Source organism: Diorhabda sublineata, chromosome 9, assembly GCF_026230105.1.
Source record: "Diorhabda sublineata isolate icDioSubl1.1 chromosome 9, icDioSubl1.1, whole genome shotgun sequence".
NCBI lineage: Eukaryota > Metazoa > Arthropoda > Insecta > Coleoptera > Chrysomelidae > Diorhabda > Diorhabda sublineata.
In genome coordinates, this window is record NC_079482.1 from 13,403,236 (window position 1) to 13,422,185 (window position 18,950).

Here is an 18,950-nt window from a genome sequence, read left to right on the forward strand (position 1 = left end):
AAAATTAAAAAATTAAAAAAATCAATCTACATTAACAAAACATGAAATAACGAAAACATATATTTAATAATAAAATTTCAAACATTCCTGGAACCAACTAAGTTATCGTTTTCAGATATTGATTAGCTAAATACAAATCTAATAGATGAGGTCTACAAATGAAAGTGTCACAAATATTCACCTTGCTTTTTTAATAATAAAAATTCCTATTTCTCTTTATGTTTTATAGTTTTAGGTGATAGCCTACGTACAATGTAATTCAAGATGCAATTTTTCTTGATCAAAAGCGTTCGCAGATGAAGTTCAGATGATTGTTTTATGCAAAATCTTGCACTTGCAACAATATCGATTTGATACAATTTTTATTGCGTATAAAATCCAATTCTAGGAAGAAGTCCAATAACTTTTGTCATAACAACCCACCTGTCCATCGGGCTCCAAAAGCGAGACAGCAAGCAAAAATCATTATTGCCAGTTATTTACTGACCACTTTTTTCTTGTTCATTTCATTATGCTTTGTTATTTCCCTTTTTAAAATTGCCAGCAAAATATTTAATAAAGTTTGAGGTATGGAATTTTTGTTAGGGGCAGCTATAATGCAGTGGTAAGAGACTGGCACAATGTCAAACGACGTGAAATATTAATCTATGGAATATTTTCACTTTTGAAAAATTACATACAATCTCTTTCATGTTGTCTTGCACAATGTCAAGCGGCCTTAATAAAAGTATATTTCTCAGCTGATTCGTCTGATTCGTAAATGTCGCTTGAAATTTATCACTTTCCTTTTTTAACTAACTTCCACATGGAAGACCAGTAAGAGTTATCTCTTACCAGAGAATCTAATTTTTCTTTATATATTATATACACAAATTATCATTTTATCGCACTGAGATTAACTATCTTTCAATTGTTCTGTTCGCTACGTCAGCTCAATTTTTGTATTGTTTTCAATTTTAAAAGTAATTGAGCTGTCATGCATGGTATGATGTCTCGAATTAATCAGTGACGAAATGAACAATTTCGATTATGAAAAAACAGAAAAGAAGGAGTAAAATTAAAATTCCTCCACTTCTGGAATATCATTTTGAAGGTTGTTTTTTGAATCAAATGAATTTAATATTTCATAGAAAATTTGTAGCATGGCCATTCTGTATTTTGATTCCCTGATGATAAATTCATAGTTATTCGAAAGGAATATACTCGTATATTGGAAAGAGTACACACTTGGTATTTCTTTGTTCTTAAAAACACACAAAAAGCAGTCAGCTTTTCTACAATTTTTTGAATATTCGAAGAAGTGAAGTTTTTAATTTGGAACTCTGGGGTAAATAGAATAAACAAAACAGACGACATGTGTTGTGGGAGGACACGGAAGAATCAAGAGTATATTGCGTGTTTCTGGATAGTATATTTGTTCTTATACTGTGTTTTTGTGACTTATAGATGTATGTTACGATTCTGAATCAAATTCTGATTCGAATATTTCAATATATAACTCAAAAAACAGTAAACATAAAATTAAAATTAGCACCATCAAAATTTTTTTCTTCCAAGAAATTGGCTATTCCGCAAATATCTGTTTTAAAAAAGAATATCTGGATATGATTACAGTATTTGATGGCAATATTGCATTATTTCCTAGGTTTAAAAAAATTTATAAATTCTTTCTATGATACCATAGATGTAGGAGATTTTCTAAATGTAAATATTTGATGTCCAGCATCTTAGCAAAAGTTGAAGGCGGAGCAGCGACTATAGATATTTCTTCTTGTACTATAAAACTTTAGAAGATCTTAAGTATGAACTTGTTAATACTTTTGCCGATAAAAGTGATATTTGTACATTAAATATAAAATTTTCAGGAAAGGAACAAGGTAATGAAGCACTTTTCGAATTCTATAATCGAATCACCTTCACTAATAAAATAGCACATCCCAATAAAACTCCAGATAAAATTTTGGCAATACATAAATTTCCTGCACCAAAAAATTCAGATGAATTGACAAGATTTCTGGGTCGAAGAACATCAAAATACATCTGTATCAGTTATAGAAATCTAGAAATGAATTGTTTTTGCTTTGTATTTTTTCTATAATAAGTAAAAACATTTCTATCTCAATAACCCTCGAACATTGATAAATGCTCAAAACTTTCACGGTCCCTTCAGTTATTATCGAAAATTTATAAAAGACAAAATTGACGAAACCTGTAACTATGATATTGAAAAGGATTATTAATATCATCAATACTTAAAAGAGCTAAAAACTGTTGTTTCAAGTCATGAACAATAAGTCCCGTCAAATTAGACCAAAAAATAAGAGTGAAGCTACATAAATTCCCACCAAGCTGAAAATCGGTAAGATTGTTTAAAATACAATGAAAAATATAATTTGGAAGTTCCCCATCATTCTCCTGTAAGGAAAAATTTTTATTCAAGGTCAAAGGTAAAAAAAAGTTTTTTCCGATTTTCAGCAAAACTGTAAGTTTTATCATAAAAATATATGGAACAAAATTGTAGATCATAAAATTATCTACAAAAAATGTATCAATACTTTTTTTCCTAGGAGCCACCGTTTTTGAGATAAAATGATTCCAAAAGTTGTAAGAGTTATAATCGACATAATATACACACGTTTCCACGCCACATATTAGGTAGTGTACTTAGCGCGTTTTTTTAACGTGGTTTCCCCAGTAAGCCTATTCCACGGGTCAGTTATGCTCTTGTTTAATTTGAAACTATTGCAATATAATGGATATTAGCAGAGATTGAAAACATAAAAGCAATTTAAGTTGAAAAAAAAGTATTGAAAATTAATCGTCCGAGACGTAACTTACGAATTCTTCTTCTTGATCTTCTTGTTCTTGTTCATCTTGTTCTTCTTGTTCTTGTTCTTCTTGTTCTTCTTCATCTTCATCCTGGGTGCATGTAAACTGCGTTAATAGCGATGTATCGGTCAACAATTCATTAGAACCAGTGCAAGCTTTACTTCCACCTGCGCCGGAGAAACTGTTAAACACGATTTTTTGCAACTGCAAAAAGGGATGCAGTGATAAATGTGGTTGCAAAAAAGTCGGACTGTTTTGTTCTCTCTCATGTACACATTGTAAAGGTCGGTCGTGCTCTAAGAACAAGAAGAAAAAGAACAAGATGAACAAGAACAAGAAGATCAAGAAGAAGAAGATCAAGAAGAAGAATTCGAAAGTTACAACTGGGACGATTAAATTTCACTACTTTTTTTCAACTTAAATTGCTTTTATCTTTTCAATCTCTGCTAATATCCATTATTTTTCAATAGTTTCAAATTAAACAGGAGCACAACTGTCCTGTGGAATAGGCCTACTGGGGAACCACGTTAAAAAAACGCGCAAAGTACTACCTCATAGGCGGGAAACGTGTGCATATTGTGACGATTACAACTTTTACAACTTTTGAATAGTTATATCTCAAAAACGGTGGCTCGTAGAAAAAAAAGTATTGATATAGTTTTATTGATTGATATAGTAATTTTATGATGTACAATTTTTGTCTGATATATTTTTATGATAAAATTTACCGTTTTGTTAAAAATCGCCAAAAACTCATTTTTTGACCTTTGACCTTGAATAAAAATTTTTCCTTACAGGGGAAAGATGGGGAACTTTCAAATTATATTTTTTAGCTTGGTTGGAATTTATGTAGCTTCGAATGTCTAAATTGACCGAACTAAATAGGCTCTGACCTACCTGTTACTTTTGCCAGTAAAACCCTATATGATTGATAGTTCAATTATTCTGTAATCTAAAAATAATATGAGCAGTTAAATACTTTCGATAGAACATTCACCATTATTACCGGCCATAAACCACTCCAATTATTATTCTATCTTAATGATACAAGTTCCAAGCTTGTTAGATGACGCTTGAAACTCTAAGACTACGATTCTATTATAAGAAAGAAGCTTTAAATACTAATTATAGTCTATTTTTATGTACGGGAGAGTGATAAAACTTATTCCAAAACTTATATCGGTCATTTTAAATATTATCACAGAATAATCTAATTTTCATAAATTTACCTCAGCTAATACAAGTTTTCGGGATTTTATTGGTCTTATAGAACTATAAGTTGTACGGAACAATAGAAAAAGATTTGGATTGGTTAAATACTCTGTGTACTGAAAATTACATAGCAGTGACATAAGATCTATAAATACCTATTTGCTAATAGAAACTAGAAATTTGTTTTATTTTAATTCCAAGACTCTCTCCTCGACTTATTTCATCGAAAATATGTTTTTAGGTTTTACCATAGTAACAAGATCCAAGATAGCTACTCTCAACAGTTCAGTTTCAACAGCATTAAGTTCTGTAGATATTACAAAAACGATAAATTTATGGAATATAAATACCCCTAAAGGGCTGCAACGGAAATTCTTTCACAAAGTCGCGGTAGAATTATATGAGCAAGACGGGAAAACTGCTTCTTACTTGACTGACTTTTTTGCATCGAATCAAACAACGATTGTTCTGTATCAAATCGAGTTGAATATAACCCTGTATTCAGTAAGAGTTGCCAAGAATGTCTACTAAAAGCAAATTTTTAATAGAAAACAATAACAGCAACGTTTGTCCTGTCAGAATATTTAAAAAATTGATCTCAAAAGGGGCCCAAATATCAAAATCTCAGATTATTCCTAAGAATAAATCGTCACTGGAAGCAAAAAATGGTATGATAATATGCCCATTAGAAGAAATACGATTTAAAATTGAACAAAATTGCTTGTCGAAACGATTGGTTTAAGTACCAAGAAAAAAATTAATAATCACTCAAATAGATCGACGCGGTTAGTTGATAGGTCAAAAGTGGTGTACAAGATAAAAAGCTTTCAAAAATTGTAGGTTACAACAATGCCAACTCAATAAAACCCTACTCGAATATTGACGAAAAACATAATAATCAAATTATTAACAGCATACGTATTGGAAATACATCTCCATCAGTTATAGAAATATAGAGATAAAATGTTTTTGCTTTGTATTTTCTCTATAATTAGAACAACTACGGCGACGGTCTGGTTCCAAGCAACAAGTTTTCGAAATCTGTTATAAAATTTTTTTGAACAATTATCAATGTCCTTGAATTATTATTACTGAGGAAAATCTTATTGTTCATACAAGTTAAGAAACTTCAATTATAAGTGCAGCAATTCCAGATTCAGCGCTGTTTTCAAAAAACAAAAATATAAATAAAGTCAATTGAGCCAGCTGTATTTACTATTATGAAACTTAATGAAACCAAACAAATAATTATCATACGATTATCTAAAAATAATTTAGAGCAAGATATTATTAATTTTAGAATATGTAGTACCTAAAACTAGATGCCGAAGATGCTATTCACGTAAAAATTCAGTTTTGTGTTTCAATTACAAAATTACTTCAGAAATTTCCAAATTAACTATGATGAATGTAATAGATAATTGATAAATGTTTCTTCAAATAATTGAATTTAGTATCATATGAAAAACGAAATAGTACAATGTAAACTTTTAGTATTCAAATCGTAATCTCAATTATTTATGGATAACCTTAAATCTCGAGTAATCATTGTATGTAACAAAAGTTTTCATATTTGACTCATATAAATGTAGCTGTACGTTATACTTATTTTTTAAAATATTACCTATGTCCAGTCTACTTCCGTTGAAATATTCCCACAGTTGGAAACCAAAATTTGAACGCATATTGCACCAGATAATAAACTGTCATTTAAACAATTTGTAAGAGCGAGACTGCTTGTTAAAAAACATATACAACAGGATAATTGTGGGTGAATTATGATGCTTTTAAAATCGCTGGTATTGAGTAATATACGTTTTTGAAAGAAAAATTAATGACGATATTTTTATTGATCTAAGAATCAACATCGCTTTTCCGTCAAGAAATAATAATAGAAAAATGTTCCAGTATTCATAATTTCCTAATTTAAATGAAAAATTCACAAGGCATATTCTGGATATTTTTTGTTCTTAGTGCATTCCCTAATTAGAAAAAAAAATTACATTGTCCATTTTATAACTAAAATAGAATTAATCTCATTCAACAATAGCTAACCAAATTTAATGCAAAGTAACCTGAAACAAAATGAGGTTACTAGTACAGTCAGTGAAGCTGAAAATCAGGTGTCACCTACGAATTTTTTGAAACTGAACGGATCTGCATGAAAATTTAGAATAAGTTTCGACTAAGAGCTCAATATCAGAAGTCCGATTGACGCTTTTTATTTTTTAGGGGTAAAATCTACCCCTAAGTGAGGAAAATTAAAAAATTATGTCTTAAAAATCTAGTTTTGAATATCTTGTTCAAGCTGAAAGATTAAATGGTGTTTTATGTTCTCGAACGTATTTTTTTGTATATTTGATGTTTACAACCCCCTATGTAATCCTTAAGAGCAACCCTTATACAAAAAATAATGACAAAGCATTACTTTTTGAGGACTTGATATAATTAAATCGTGGAATTATCTGAAATAAAAGTGATATTGAAGGTAAAAATTTTATATATATATATATATATATATATATATATATATATATATATATATATATATATATTAATTTCTTCAATTTCTTATTTCTTAGACCTTTTGATATATTAATACATCTAAATGTTCTTGATTTTAGGTCTCTTCTGTTTTAAAATTAGTTTTTTTTTGATAGTTTAAAAAAAATATAAATTTTGACGTTTCGATTTTTCTTTAAGTTTTGATAAAGACTTAAAGAAAAGTCGAAACGTCACGGCTCTTTTTCAAAAAATTTGGAGGTGAGAAGCTTCACTGTCTGCACTAAACAGTTGGTCTTAATTCAGAAATTCTGAAAAGAGCTAGTGTTATTTTTAATAACAAGATTTTTTTCAAATTATTCATTGACTATCGGGAATTGTGCCGTAAATAGGTAAAAATTTTACAATGCAATATTTTCAATCCGATAGTATAAATACTTCTAGTTGACTACTTTCAAATATATTCCAGAAGAAAAGAAAATTTATACAAAACAGACAATGAGAATGAACTTCCATGTATTATTTTCATGTAGAAGTTGTTCATTAGTGTTGATTTAGTAGAAATATATAATATTGAAATTTTACAAATTATTGAATACGAAGGTTAGAGCAAGAACATTAACAGGATTTAAAGAAAAGCATCCAGACCTTCTACCCATATCACAGAATACTATTAGTAAAAGAGAAAAATAATTTTGGTAAAACATGTAAAAATGCAAGTACTCATAGAAAAGCTGTCCTTAATACAGGTATTAAAATGAAGGTACTATCTGGTCAACAAAACCGCAATATCTATGCTGTGAAGATCTCTACAGATGATATAATGATATAATGATGATATTACCTGGTCTTCAGTATCAAAAAGGCTCAAAGCACATAAATTGTATCTTTACAAATTAATAATCTTCCAGGAATTATAGTATTATCCCCTAAGAAGACTGCAATTTTGTATATCAATTTTTGATAAACTACACATGAACATTTTTCAAATAGAAAACGTTATGTAGCTGAGCTCTTATCTTTTCATAATATTCTCAATTTTTTATCACTATTCCCAACATTTTTTTGTTAAATCTGGTACGTACTTCTATTCAAATCTATTATTTTTTCTGTTATTCACAATACACAAACTTTTTTATTGTGAAAACCTAAAACCTAACCTCAACAATTTTTCTTCTTCTAACTAAAATCTATCTAAGCTATCAACTCTCAATTTGGTAAATATCCTCGATTTTTAGTGTATTTTTTAAAATTTTTTAAAATAATAATTTTTTATATAGAAATTTTTTCAACTTGTTTTGGGTAGTCATCATTTGATTGTTAATCCATGAGAGAATCAAGGTTTATTTTTTTATATTCACCTACGCAGTTGTTCTTTGACTTCCACCCACTTGTTATAATATGAACTCTGACCTCTGTTCGAACAGAAACAATTCTTATTCAAACCCTGGGGTTGGCCGCACCTATCCCTATGAGAGGAAATCATGAGCGTAGGTGCCAAAAATAGTATACGAAGTTTTTCATTATTTGAAAATTTCATATATCGAAAAATGAACGTGGATTAAATTATTGAAATAAAAATTACCAGTCAACCAAACATATTTTTAAGGAAATATAAATATACATTAATACACATGCAACTTTATAAAATATATCGAAAGTGAAGATGGAAGTAATTAAAATCCAATGTCATTCCAGTATTACACTTTTTTATATAAAATAATACTGAAATACCTCTCAACAAATAAGTGAATACGTTTTCTTCAAAACTTTCGTATTAACACAGTAATAGGGATTTAATAATGATATAAACGATATTTTATGAATATGCAATATTTTTTTCAAAACCATCTAACAATGTACCAATAAGTTGAAGTTATTGAACATTACAATAATTAAGAATGATTAAAGATATAATGATATAATGATACGAAGGTTGTTACATAATTTTTGAGATATTGCAACCCCGATGTGAAATGGACCAGCACTCCGAACGTGTTGTAAAATGAGTGCTATTTGAGTTGTTCATAGATACTTGAACTATTCATCTTGTTCAAAAAATGGAATCAAATCGCGGTCATTTTCGAGCGATGATTTTCTGTGACTTTCGACGTGGATTAGAACAACAGCAGTCTGCCAATCAACTCGCTTCGACTTCTTGTGCACCATCTCCAGCCACAGTGTTTCGCTAGCTTTCCAAATTCAATCGTGGTAGCACTTCAATAGAGGATGAATTTCGTGAAGGTCTTCCAAAAAAGGCTGTTGTTCCCGAATATGAACATGAAGATTTCGCTATCAAAAAGATTTGTTCAGTGGATACAGCATAATTTGACAATAGCTCAAAAATAAGCAACCAATCATGGGTCTATGCATATGAACCCGAAACTAAACCAAAATCTATTGTATCTGTCTTTCAAGAACCAAACACAGTTAAAACATTAAATTGATATGTCATCTACCGTACAGTCCTCGTTTGGAACCCAGTGGTTTTTTCTTATTTCCGCAGATCAAAAATAAATTGCGAGGTCAACGTTTTTCTACACCTAAAAAAGCGGTTTATACATTCAAATCACATGTTTCGGAGGTACCTCAATCGGAATGGAAAACATGCTTCGACAATTGGTACAAACGCATGCAAAAGTCTATTGATCCTGATGGAGAATATTCTAAAAAACAATAATGCCGTATCCAATTATAAATATGTTTTCATTTGTCTATCACTGGAAAAGGACAACAAATAACTTTGAAGTCCGATTCATGAGTTACAGTTATTATATCCAAAACTAGGGATAATAAAAATAAAAATTTAAATTAATTTTGGCTATGCACAGGGACATAAATAATCGGAATACTAACGTACGGGTATGTAATGTATAATTGAGTTTTAAAATATCTATTCATTTTATTAAAACGATTGCTGGATTTTGTCGAATGAGACTATCTGTCATTAGGATTAGTTCTAATTTGAATAAATGAATTCTCCTCTCGAATTATTAGGCGTTGGTCACTGTTATGCTACATTTTGAAACTTATTGGGCGTTATTTTAAGCCAAATGTGATTAAATAAAATGTGTAGCATTGACTACAATCCGTCAATTTGGTAGATATAATCAAAAACTATACCAATGTTGTAGAAGGCGAATGAGACACTTTTTTTACAACCACTACAACAATACTCACAATTCCACTTATGATGCACGTCTGAAAGGTCGAAGGTACATGGAAAATGTAGTACACTATGAACCTTTTTTCTTTGAACATCACACATTGAACTAGCTCGATTACCAAATCCATCAGCATTAGCAGTCAGCTTATGAAATGGTAGATGTATAGCTGCAACTTTCAGTTGAATAATTCTTCAGCTTCAGCTATTGCCATAGACTTCTAGCCTTTTTGCCTCTGAATCTGTCATTAAAGAAGCAAAAGACCTTCTAGAGCAATGTCCAGTATATTCTTTTGGCTCCTCTAGCTCCAAATAATCAGCATCCAATGAGAGAATTGTTGATATACTATGAAGTTTTTCTATGCTTTATTTTTGCTTTAGTTTTTTGTAGGCGATCTTTACATACTTTTTTGATTTTGAGGTTCTCAAACACCTTTGATCCTTAAAACAAAAACACTTAAAATGAATGTATTTTTTGTTTCTAATATTTTGATTAAATAAGCTCAGACATGAACTTATTTATATCAGTAGTTTATGTTCAAGATTAAAGTATTTTGTTAACTTAATAGAATGCTTTGATTTAGGATTTTTTATCATACTTATGCCATCATGAAAAGCTGATCTATATCATATCAAGTAGAATCAAATGTTGAATGATAAGATTTAGTGTGCTTTTGGCTCAATATTAGCTTTGATGAATGTTGCGCTTTTGTGGCGCCGAAATGGTTATTCACGAGACATACAAATAAGCTAAGAGTCGGTGGTTTTTACTCGCAATTTCCTTCACTTTTAGCTTAAATTATTATTGGGCGGCTTGAGAAACCGAGCTAACAGCACATTTTATTTTATCTGTTTTTTTATTGTAGCCAATCCATATGATGTCACTACACTATGTAACGTTTTCAGCATTTCTAAGGTTATTTAATCATTAGACTTGATTAATTGATTTTAAAAATTTGAACACTCACATTTTAATGTTTAATATTCAGCACAGCTGTTAATATTCCGCACTGCTGCGCTATAAATATCAGTTGATAATTGCAAATATGCCACAAATGGTTGAAAATAATAAATTTGGATCCCCACTTCGTTCAATTGAACATTTTTGACGTTTTAACGTTTTTGAGATATATGCAAAAAGGTGCATTTAAACGTAGTTTTTAATATTTCCCTGCAACCAATGGAAATTCAATATTTTACGAATATAGAGGGTGGCCCATTAGTGTGTTGAAGTGCAACCGACTTCGAGACGATAGAAGTATCATTGTGTTTTTAACAATGCTTCGTTTCGTTTCAGCAAGTAAAACTCGGTAAAAGTAACTAATATTTTCGTTAAAATATTATCCCTTCATGAACTTCAGGATTTAAAAATACATTACACAAGAATTCAAATATTTTTAATGGAGTAAAAACTGAGATGAGTAATTATTTTTTGTTGTTTGTATTGTAGACGTGATTACCTCTATGTATATAACGTTTGGTTAAAATATTACCGGTTTGACATAAGACGAGTACAAAAATTTGTAGTACAAGAGTAAATGCCGAAATATTTATGAGTTTTAGATGAACATATATACCAACATAACTAGACACGAAATACGCGTTAGAATCAGTTTTTCTAATTTAAATTCAGAACTGATCCTTATCGCTCACCATATATTAGGGACAGCAACAGATTCCGAAATTTCTTTGAATCAAGAACAACTATTTTCTCACGAAATAGAATTTGTTTCTCAAAATATGTTCTTTACTGATTTATATTTCGTTTGAAAATAAATCAGAAGGAAACAACTAAATAATGTTAGCTCAATCATAGAATTAAATTATTCAAAAGTCGACATCTTGTATAACCAATGTTAGCTATTCACTGAATTTCTATATACTCAGTGACACAGTAACACCCAGTAAATATTATTTTATACCAAAATATTTTATTACATGTTGATAATATTAGTCTTACTACAGGACGGAAACTATGATCCGGTTATACAGGGTGCGGCAGCATAACTTCCTTTTTTCAAAAGTTAATAAAACTTATTGTATGAATCAGAAAATTTTTATTCGTTTTTTATAATACAGGCACATACATAAAGTTTTGTTTTACTGAGTTTTGAAGATCAAATCAGTTAGGTGACGTCCCCCATTCTCCATACACTGAGTAAACCGATTTCTGGCGTTTGTCATGACTCTTGCCAGCATAGCAGGCGTTATGTTGGCAATTTCTTCCTGGATGTTCGTCTTCAAATCTTGTAGGGTCCTTGGACGGTTCACATACACACGGGATTTCAAAAAACCCCATAGGAAATAATCACAAGGGGTCAAATCGGGAGAGCTGGCTGGCCACTCCAAATCGCCCCTAATTGAGATAAGGCGCTCTGGGAAGTGTTCCCTCAAAACAGCCATCGATGTTCTTGAAGTGTGTGCCGTTACTCCGTCTTGTTGGAACCAAGTGTCCCCTAAGTCCAACTCATCTAGCCGTGGGAAAAAAAATTCCTGTAACATGTTTACATACCGGTGCGAATTCACTGTCACTGTGACTTCATTTTCCTCAAAGAACCAGGGACCAATAATTCCACGTGAGTAAATTGCACACCACACTGTAACTTCAGGTGAATGCAAAGGCCGTTGATGCAATTGTCGAGGATTGGTATCAGCCCAGTAGCGCATGTTTTGTTTGTTTACGGATCCACACAAATGAAAATGGGCTTCATCACTAAAAAAAACAATAGCGTCCTCAGGAACGACTTCCAGAAAAACCTCACACGCGTTCCTCCGAGAATTGAAGTCACGTTCAGAAAGTTCCTGCACAATTGCCATCTTGTATGGATGAAAATGAAGATCATCATGAAGTATTCTCCTCACAGAACGATCGGAAAGTCCAAGGGCAGACGCATGTTTGCGCGCAGAACGCCGTGGTGATCGCAACACTGAAGTTCTAACTAACTCAATGTTCTCCGGTGATCTAATGGGCCGAGGGACTCCAGTTCTTCGTCTTGTCACACTTGCAGTTTGTCTGAACGTAGTGACCCACGTAACAATTGATTTCCGGTCCGGGACAGGGGCCAAGGGGGCTAAATTAAAGCGATTCCGAAAGGCGCGCTGGGTTGCGATCACAGAACATCCGCTCGAAAAGTAAACCTCAACGGCAAACGCACGCTCCTCACTGTTCCAACGCATGATGGCGACTGAACTGTGCCGGGACAAAACTTTATAGTCCCCCCTCTCGAACGAAACCACTAGCACTCCGTTACGACATCTACTGACTAAATGGCGAACTTTTTAAAAAAGGAAGTTATGCTGCCGCACCCTGTATAAGTGAGGTTCATTATTTTTCCAGAAACTGACAACAATGTAAATACCACCAGAATTTATAAAAATCGTACAAGACGTTTCCGAGACAATTGAAGCATTCCATACATAAAACTCACTCTGTATATTGAGTAACTCATCATTCATTTTGTTTTTAGGTGGAATACTTGCCTTGCACTCGAAATATTGTATAAATATTATGTAAAAAGCAATAATAATATCCATATGTGTAAAACCAACAGTAATAGAACCACGAACAATAAATTTATAATTTGCTTACGTTCTACTTTTATCACTGGTGGTGGTATAAAACATTTATAAAATCATTGTAAAAATGTTTGTACTAAAAAAATAATGTTGATCTACAGGTTGTTTCTATATACGACCGACAACGCTTTACCACAGAGAGATCTCAATAAATGATTCATTGTTTTACAGGAATACGAACCTTTACGGGGCCTAGTTGCTGAGATATAGGGTGTTCAAAATTTTAAATCAAAATCGAAAATTTGCCATAAATCAAGAACGCCATCAAATTTTTTTTAAAATTTGGTGACCAATATCCTCCTTAATAAAATAATATTTTGACATAAACAATAAACAAACTTTGGAAAAATTTAACCAGTGGCGCACTGTCAGGGTTAGTTGTTACTTTTATCCCCCTATTTTTTACGCCACTGGAGCAAATTCTATTTTTAATTTTGTTTCAAACTGCCTGATTATTTTTAGTTAAAAAACTAATAATCCTTTATGGAGCTAAAATGAACGGTGTTGTAGAAATTTGCCTCTAAACAAAAGTCCACAAGCACATAAGTAATTCACAAATTAATTAATTATTCACTTAATTTCGAATAATGATTAAGCGTAAATAGTTCAAACAAATGTAAATTATTCATTTATGTCCAAATATTACTTTATTAAGCAGCATATTGTCACCAAATTTGACAAAAAAAATTGAAGGTGTTCTTGATTTATGGCAAATTTTTTATTTTGATTTAAAATTGGACACACTATATCTTAGCAAATAAGCCCCGTAAAGATTCGTATTCCTGTATCAAAATGAATCATTTATTGAGATCTCTATGGTAGACCGTTGTCCTTCGAATATAGAAACACCCTGTATATAATATATATCATTCATCTATCTATTGTATGCTTAGATTCATTTTTAGATATTTTGAAGACTTCATTTATAATAAAACATGTTTCTCCAATTAATTTTGTCTCTAAATTTTGTTCCATTATGAATAAATGAAATATTTATTTGAGTAGCAGATGAATATGTCTTATAATGTTAATTATTGTTCTCATAAGCCTTAGTAAACATATATATATATATATATATATATATATATATATATATATATATATATATATATATATATATATAATTCATCTGTGTTAATAATCATACAAAGTAATTTAATAAAAAGTGTTATTATTGTACTAGCTGTACTCATTTTTTATATTGTTTGTAATATAATTGTATTTTTTTTCTAAAGAAGTCTCGAGTTATCCAGGCAAAGTAAATGTACGTAATATTGAAAATCAAAGCGCAAGCACTACTACATTGAAAAAATGTAGAAAATTTAGATGGTACAAATTCAAATAAAACTATCTACTTCTTAATTTAATCGAAAGTTTTCCATTTTTCTGCTAAAAGTCTTCACTTTTTTGGACAATGCAAATTTAATAATAATATTTTTCTGGTAGTACAAATAAAAACGAAGCTAACCTTATACGATTTTTGTATCAAATCAATCATTTTTTTACCAGGGTATTTCCCGTGGGTAGACCAGCAGGTAAATGCAATCAGCTGACGGGTTTTCCCATTTCTTTATGATTTTTTAAAAGTTATTTATTCCCTTTTAATGGCTGTTTGATTCTAATGAGCAGCGTCTTTGATGAGTTATTGAGGTTTACGATTGTTATAATTTTCGGCATTTAGTTGATAACATCTCGATAACAATTATAAAACATCTAGAATTTATTATACAACTAAATAAATATTTAATAATGAAGAATTAACACACAAAAGTGATAAGAATCAAAACTCTTGTACATCATGAAGTTTCCACCGAAAACTAAGAGCGACATTTAGAAACTGTGATATAAATCTCGTTAGGATTTGGATCCGCAAACAGCTGATAGGTGAATTTGAGCTCTATCAGTTAAGTGGACGAATCGACCCATTACTGAATCAGAATTTACATTCACATTCATCATGCGTAAAGTGGAAATTATCACTAGCTAACTGACTTCGAGAGAGGTATAATTGTTGGTCATCTACAAACTGGGTTGTCGCTGAGAGAATAACAAAAGTATTTATACTGTTGTCAGATGTTATCTGGAATGTAACGTAGAAAGTTAAGCACGAAGACCAACAACACAGCCCAAGTGATTAGGACAACAGTGGACTAAGATCCTCATCTAAAATTATTAGCCTGGATCGCTAGTTAGATTAGTTTAGAAAGTTTTCAGTAATGAATGTGTTTTCTGTCTAGATAGTAATGATGATCGATCAAATGATACAATCAAAAATTACCAAAACCTCATCTGCATTTCTACCTGCAACTTTACAGTAAGATGATGCCCAGCAAAATATAACCAAAGAAACCGTAAATTGCTTCCAATAGGCACAATTTAATTTGGCACCTAAGACCCCCGATTTGTCCTCAATTAAACATGTATTTGACATTATTTTTAGACGATTAAGAAAATTATAGCGTACTCCTCAAACGCTCCTCAACCCGAGATAGAGATGGCATGAAATTTAATAGTCCAGGAGAATATTGATACCAGATTATGAGTATGACTAGATGCATTAGGGAATGTGTCAGTGTAATCATTAATGTTGGTAAGTATCTTCACTTATCTTCACACAATTGGAGTAAAGTTTTAACGAACTCTCCGATATGTATTCCGAATATTGACGCAAGCAAATAATTTTTACTATGTGTTTGGGTTTCTATGTCACAGAGCTCACTTTTATTATTGATTCGTAATCATCTGTAGTAATTATTACAGACTCTTCCTAACATGGATGGTCGGCGAAAAAAAAGAGAAATATCAAATATTTCCCCTCACCAATCTTTAATAAAGACGATTCAACGTAAACCTTTATTTAATATTTTCAAAGCAAGGTGCAATTTAAAGAAATTGTAAAAGACACGAAACTAACAAACAAAATGTAATAAAAATAACTGTTTAAGGTATTGTGTGTATTAGTGATACAGTGTTAATATGAATTAATGTTCAGTATAGGAAAGTTGAAATTAAATAGATATTTTAGCTCAATTAGAACATTTCATTGGGAACGAGTGTAGGAGTAAACAGTGTATAAAAGTTACCAGTGTTGAAATATAATCCAGATAATGAGAAATCGGGTTCATGTGAAGAAAATAAGGAATTAATGGAGTTTTTTAATGAATTTTGAATAGTTTCGAATCCGATCTTAAATAGACAGATAATATTTCATGTAAAAACCGAAATCAAACATTTAGTGATATAATATCTACACCATCACAAATCACATTTATATATTTATATACAACTATCCTATAACTTATAGAATAAACAAGGGAATATTGGTAAGTAATGACAGTTCCTAGTCTTGTAAAAATATTGACAATTCGATTAATAATATTATTCCAGTTATGTCTCAAGTCACGGGTCTGTGCTATCATATTTATGTGTGCGGGGGTGGTAATATCACAGCTGTGATGTGAGAAAAACTGGGTAAAGTAATTAACAAAAATAACTGCAAATTGTTAACAATATTACAATAGAGAAGAGTCGCTTTAAATTTCAATAACTCGCTATGTTCTTAGTGCAAAAAACCATCCTCGTCCTCTCATTATTTGCTCATATCATAATATATTATTTTCTCTTGAAATTTCATTTATCAAATTTGTGAAATTTTGAGCTGAATAATTTTTACAAAAAACTATGAAAAAAGCATTTTGTGTGCCAATTGATCATTTTTAACAAGAAAAAAACTCTTCTCCAGGAAAAAAAACTTAATTTGCTGTTATGCAGAGAGTGGATGTAGTAAATACACCAATTTTCACATGTATTTTAGAATAATAATGCTAGTTTTCAGTTCAGTTCCCTCACTATGTAACAAAAAAACAAGTTATTGATCATTGACAGCGCTGTTAGGAACTATTTAGATAAAAAGATATTTCGTGACTATTGATGAAGCCTGAATGCACTCATACACACCCGAATAATTGGACGTTCTGTGAGAGAACTGCATCCAACGAAATTTTGAAATTTGTATCAAAAAACCAGTTGGCTGGCAATGTAATTTATTTATATACACGACATATTGTCCATCGACTATTTGATAGAGGGAAAAACAATTACAGTACATTATGGGACCGAAGAAAAATATATAGAATATACAATGTATGAAATAAATTTTAGCGTTATTATGTACAATGTGAAAAAAACCTGGAACAGGTCGATTTTTATTCTTAAATTGACAATTTACAGTATGAAAATATTATCCCTCTCCAGCACCCCCTCTGAATTCTAAGCACCCCTCGAAAAATTTAAATAAGAAATGGGGTCGTGTGGCATTTTGCTTGAAAGAGATTTTTAGTCCTCTGTTGAGCATCATGAAGTTTATTCAATTTGATGCAATCACAACTGAGAAAATTCATTTTTAAGATGTGAAATTTTGATAATGTCTCTATAACAAAACTTTACGTAGAATAAAAATAATAATGTCCCATAATATTCAGAATTTATTTTTCAATGTATTTTACAATTAAATCAAATGTTCACAATGACCACCATCCACTTCTTGACAATAACCGAGGCACTTTTGGAAATCTCGTTTTATGAGATTTTTTTTATAATGAACTGACGTTTCATTTAAACGTAACGGTTAACAAACAGAACTGTAGATATTTGAGCAGAGAAAATTTTCGCTGGATGTGTGCTAACAATTAATATCTTGAAAAAAGTGAATGTTTACGCTAGTATCAATAACAATAAAATTATTAGCCCCTTATTTTTTCGAAGGTACAGTTAATGGTGAGATTTATTTAGATTTTTTTGATTAACTTCTTAGTGTCTACATTACAAAGACTTTTTCCAGATGTTAATCAACCAAATAAGATAAATCGATCTATTTACTACCAACAAAATGGAGTCCACCGCATTTTGTACGTACAGTTAGACGAGGATTTTCCCAATAGGTGGATTGGAAGACGTGGAAAGATCATATGACCGGCTAGATCCCCTGATTTGACTTCTGTCGAGTACTTCTTATGGGCTTATTTGGAATCTAAAGTATATTTTAATAGACCATACAATACTGATATGAAAGCTAGGATAACGGAAGAAATTGACAAAATAACCTCTGAGGTCATAAAAAATGTACGAGAATTTCAAAATCGCCTCGGTTATAGTTAAGAAGTGAATGGTGGTCATTTTGAACATTTAACTTAATTGTAAAGTACATTTAAAGATACATTCTAAATATTATGCTACATTATCATCTTCATTCTACGTAAAATTTTGTGCTAGGGACATTATCAAAATTTCATATCTTTTTTTCTCAGTTATGATTGTACAAAATTTAAAAATAAAATTTTTATAATTTTGAACAGAGGACTAAAATCGATCTGTTATTCAGGTAAATCAAATTTATTCCATACATATGGACCGCATTGTCCTAAACAACTGGAAGAATTGGTTCTTTCAAAGTGAATTAAAATATAAAAATAACTGGATAAATTTGGAATATTTCCCAATTCTTAAGTCTTTCTCAATAATACATTCTCATTCTGAAATTATCTCCTGGAAATAAGTGGATTATCCTAAAAAAACTCTTAAGGCAGTGTGAAATACGGGCCGGAAAAAAAGTAATACTGGAAGTAAGTTCGCAAAAAAGATGCGGACCATTACCGACGGCATATAATTA

At 30.9% G+C, this 18,950-nt stretch overlaps 1 protein-coding gene across 2 annotated transcripts in view; it reads right to left on the minus strand.

Annotated features, from left to right (window-relative positions):
- LOC130448804 (lethal(3)malignant brain tumor-like protein 3) overlaps nucleotides 1-18,950 on the minus strand; it is a 338,247-nt gene that overhangs the window by 306,996 nt on the left and 12,301 nt on the right. The gene's annotated exons all lie outside the window — the stretch shown is intronic.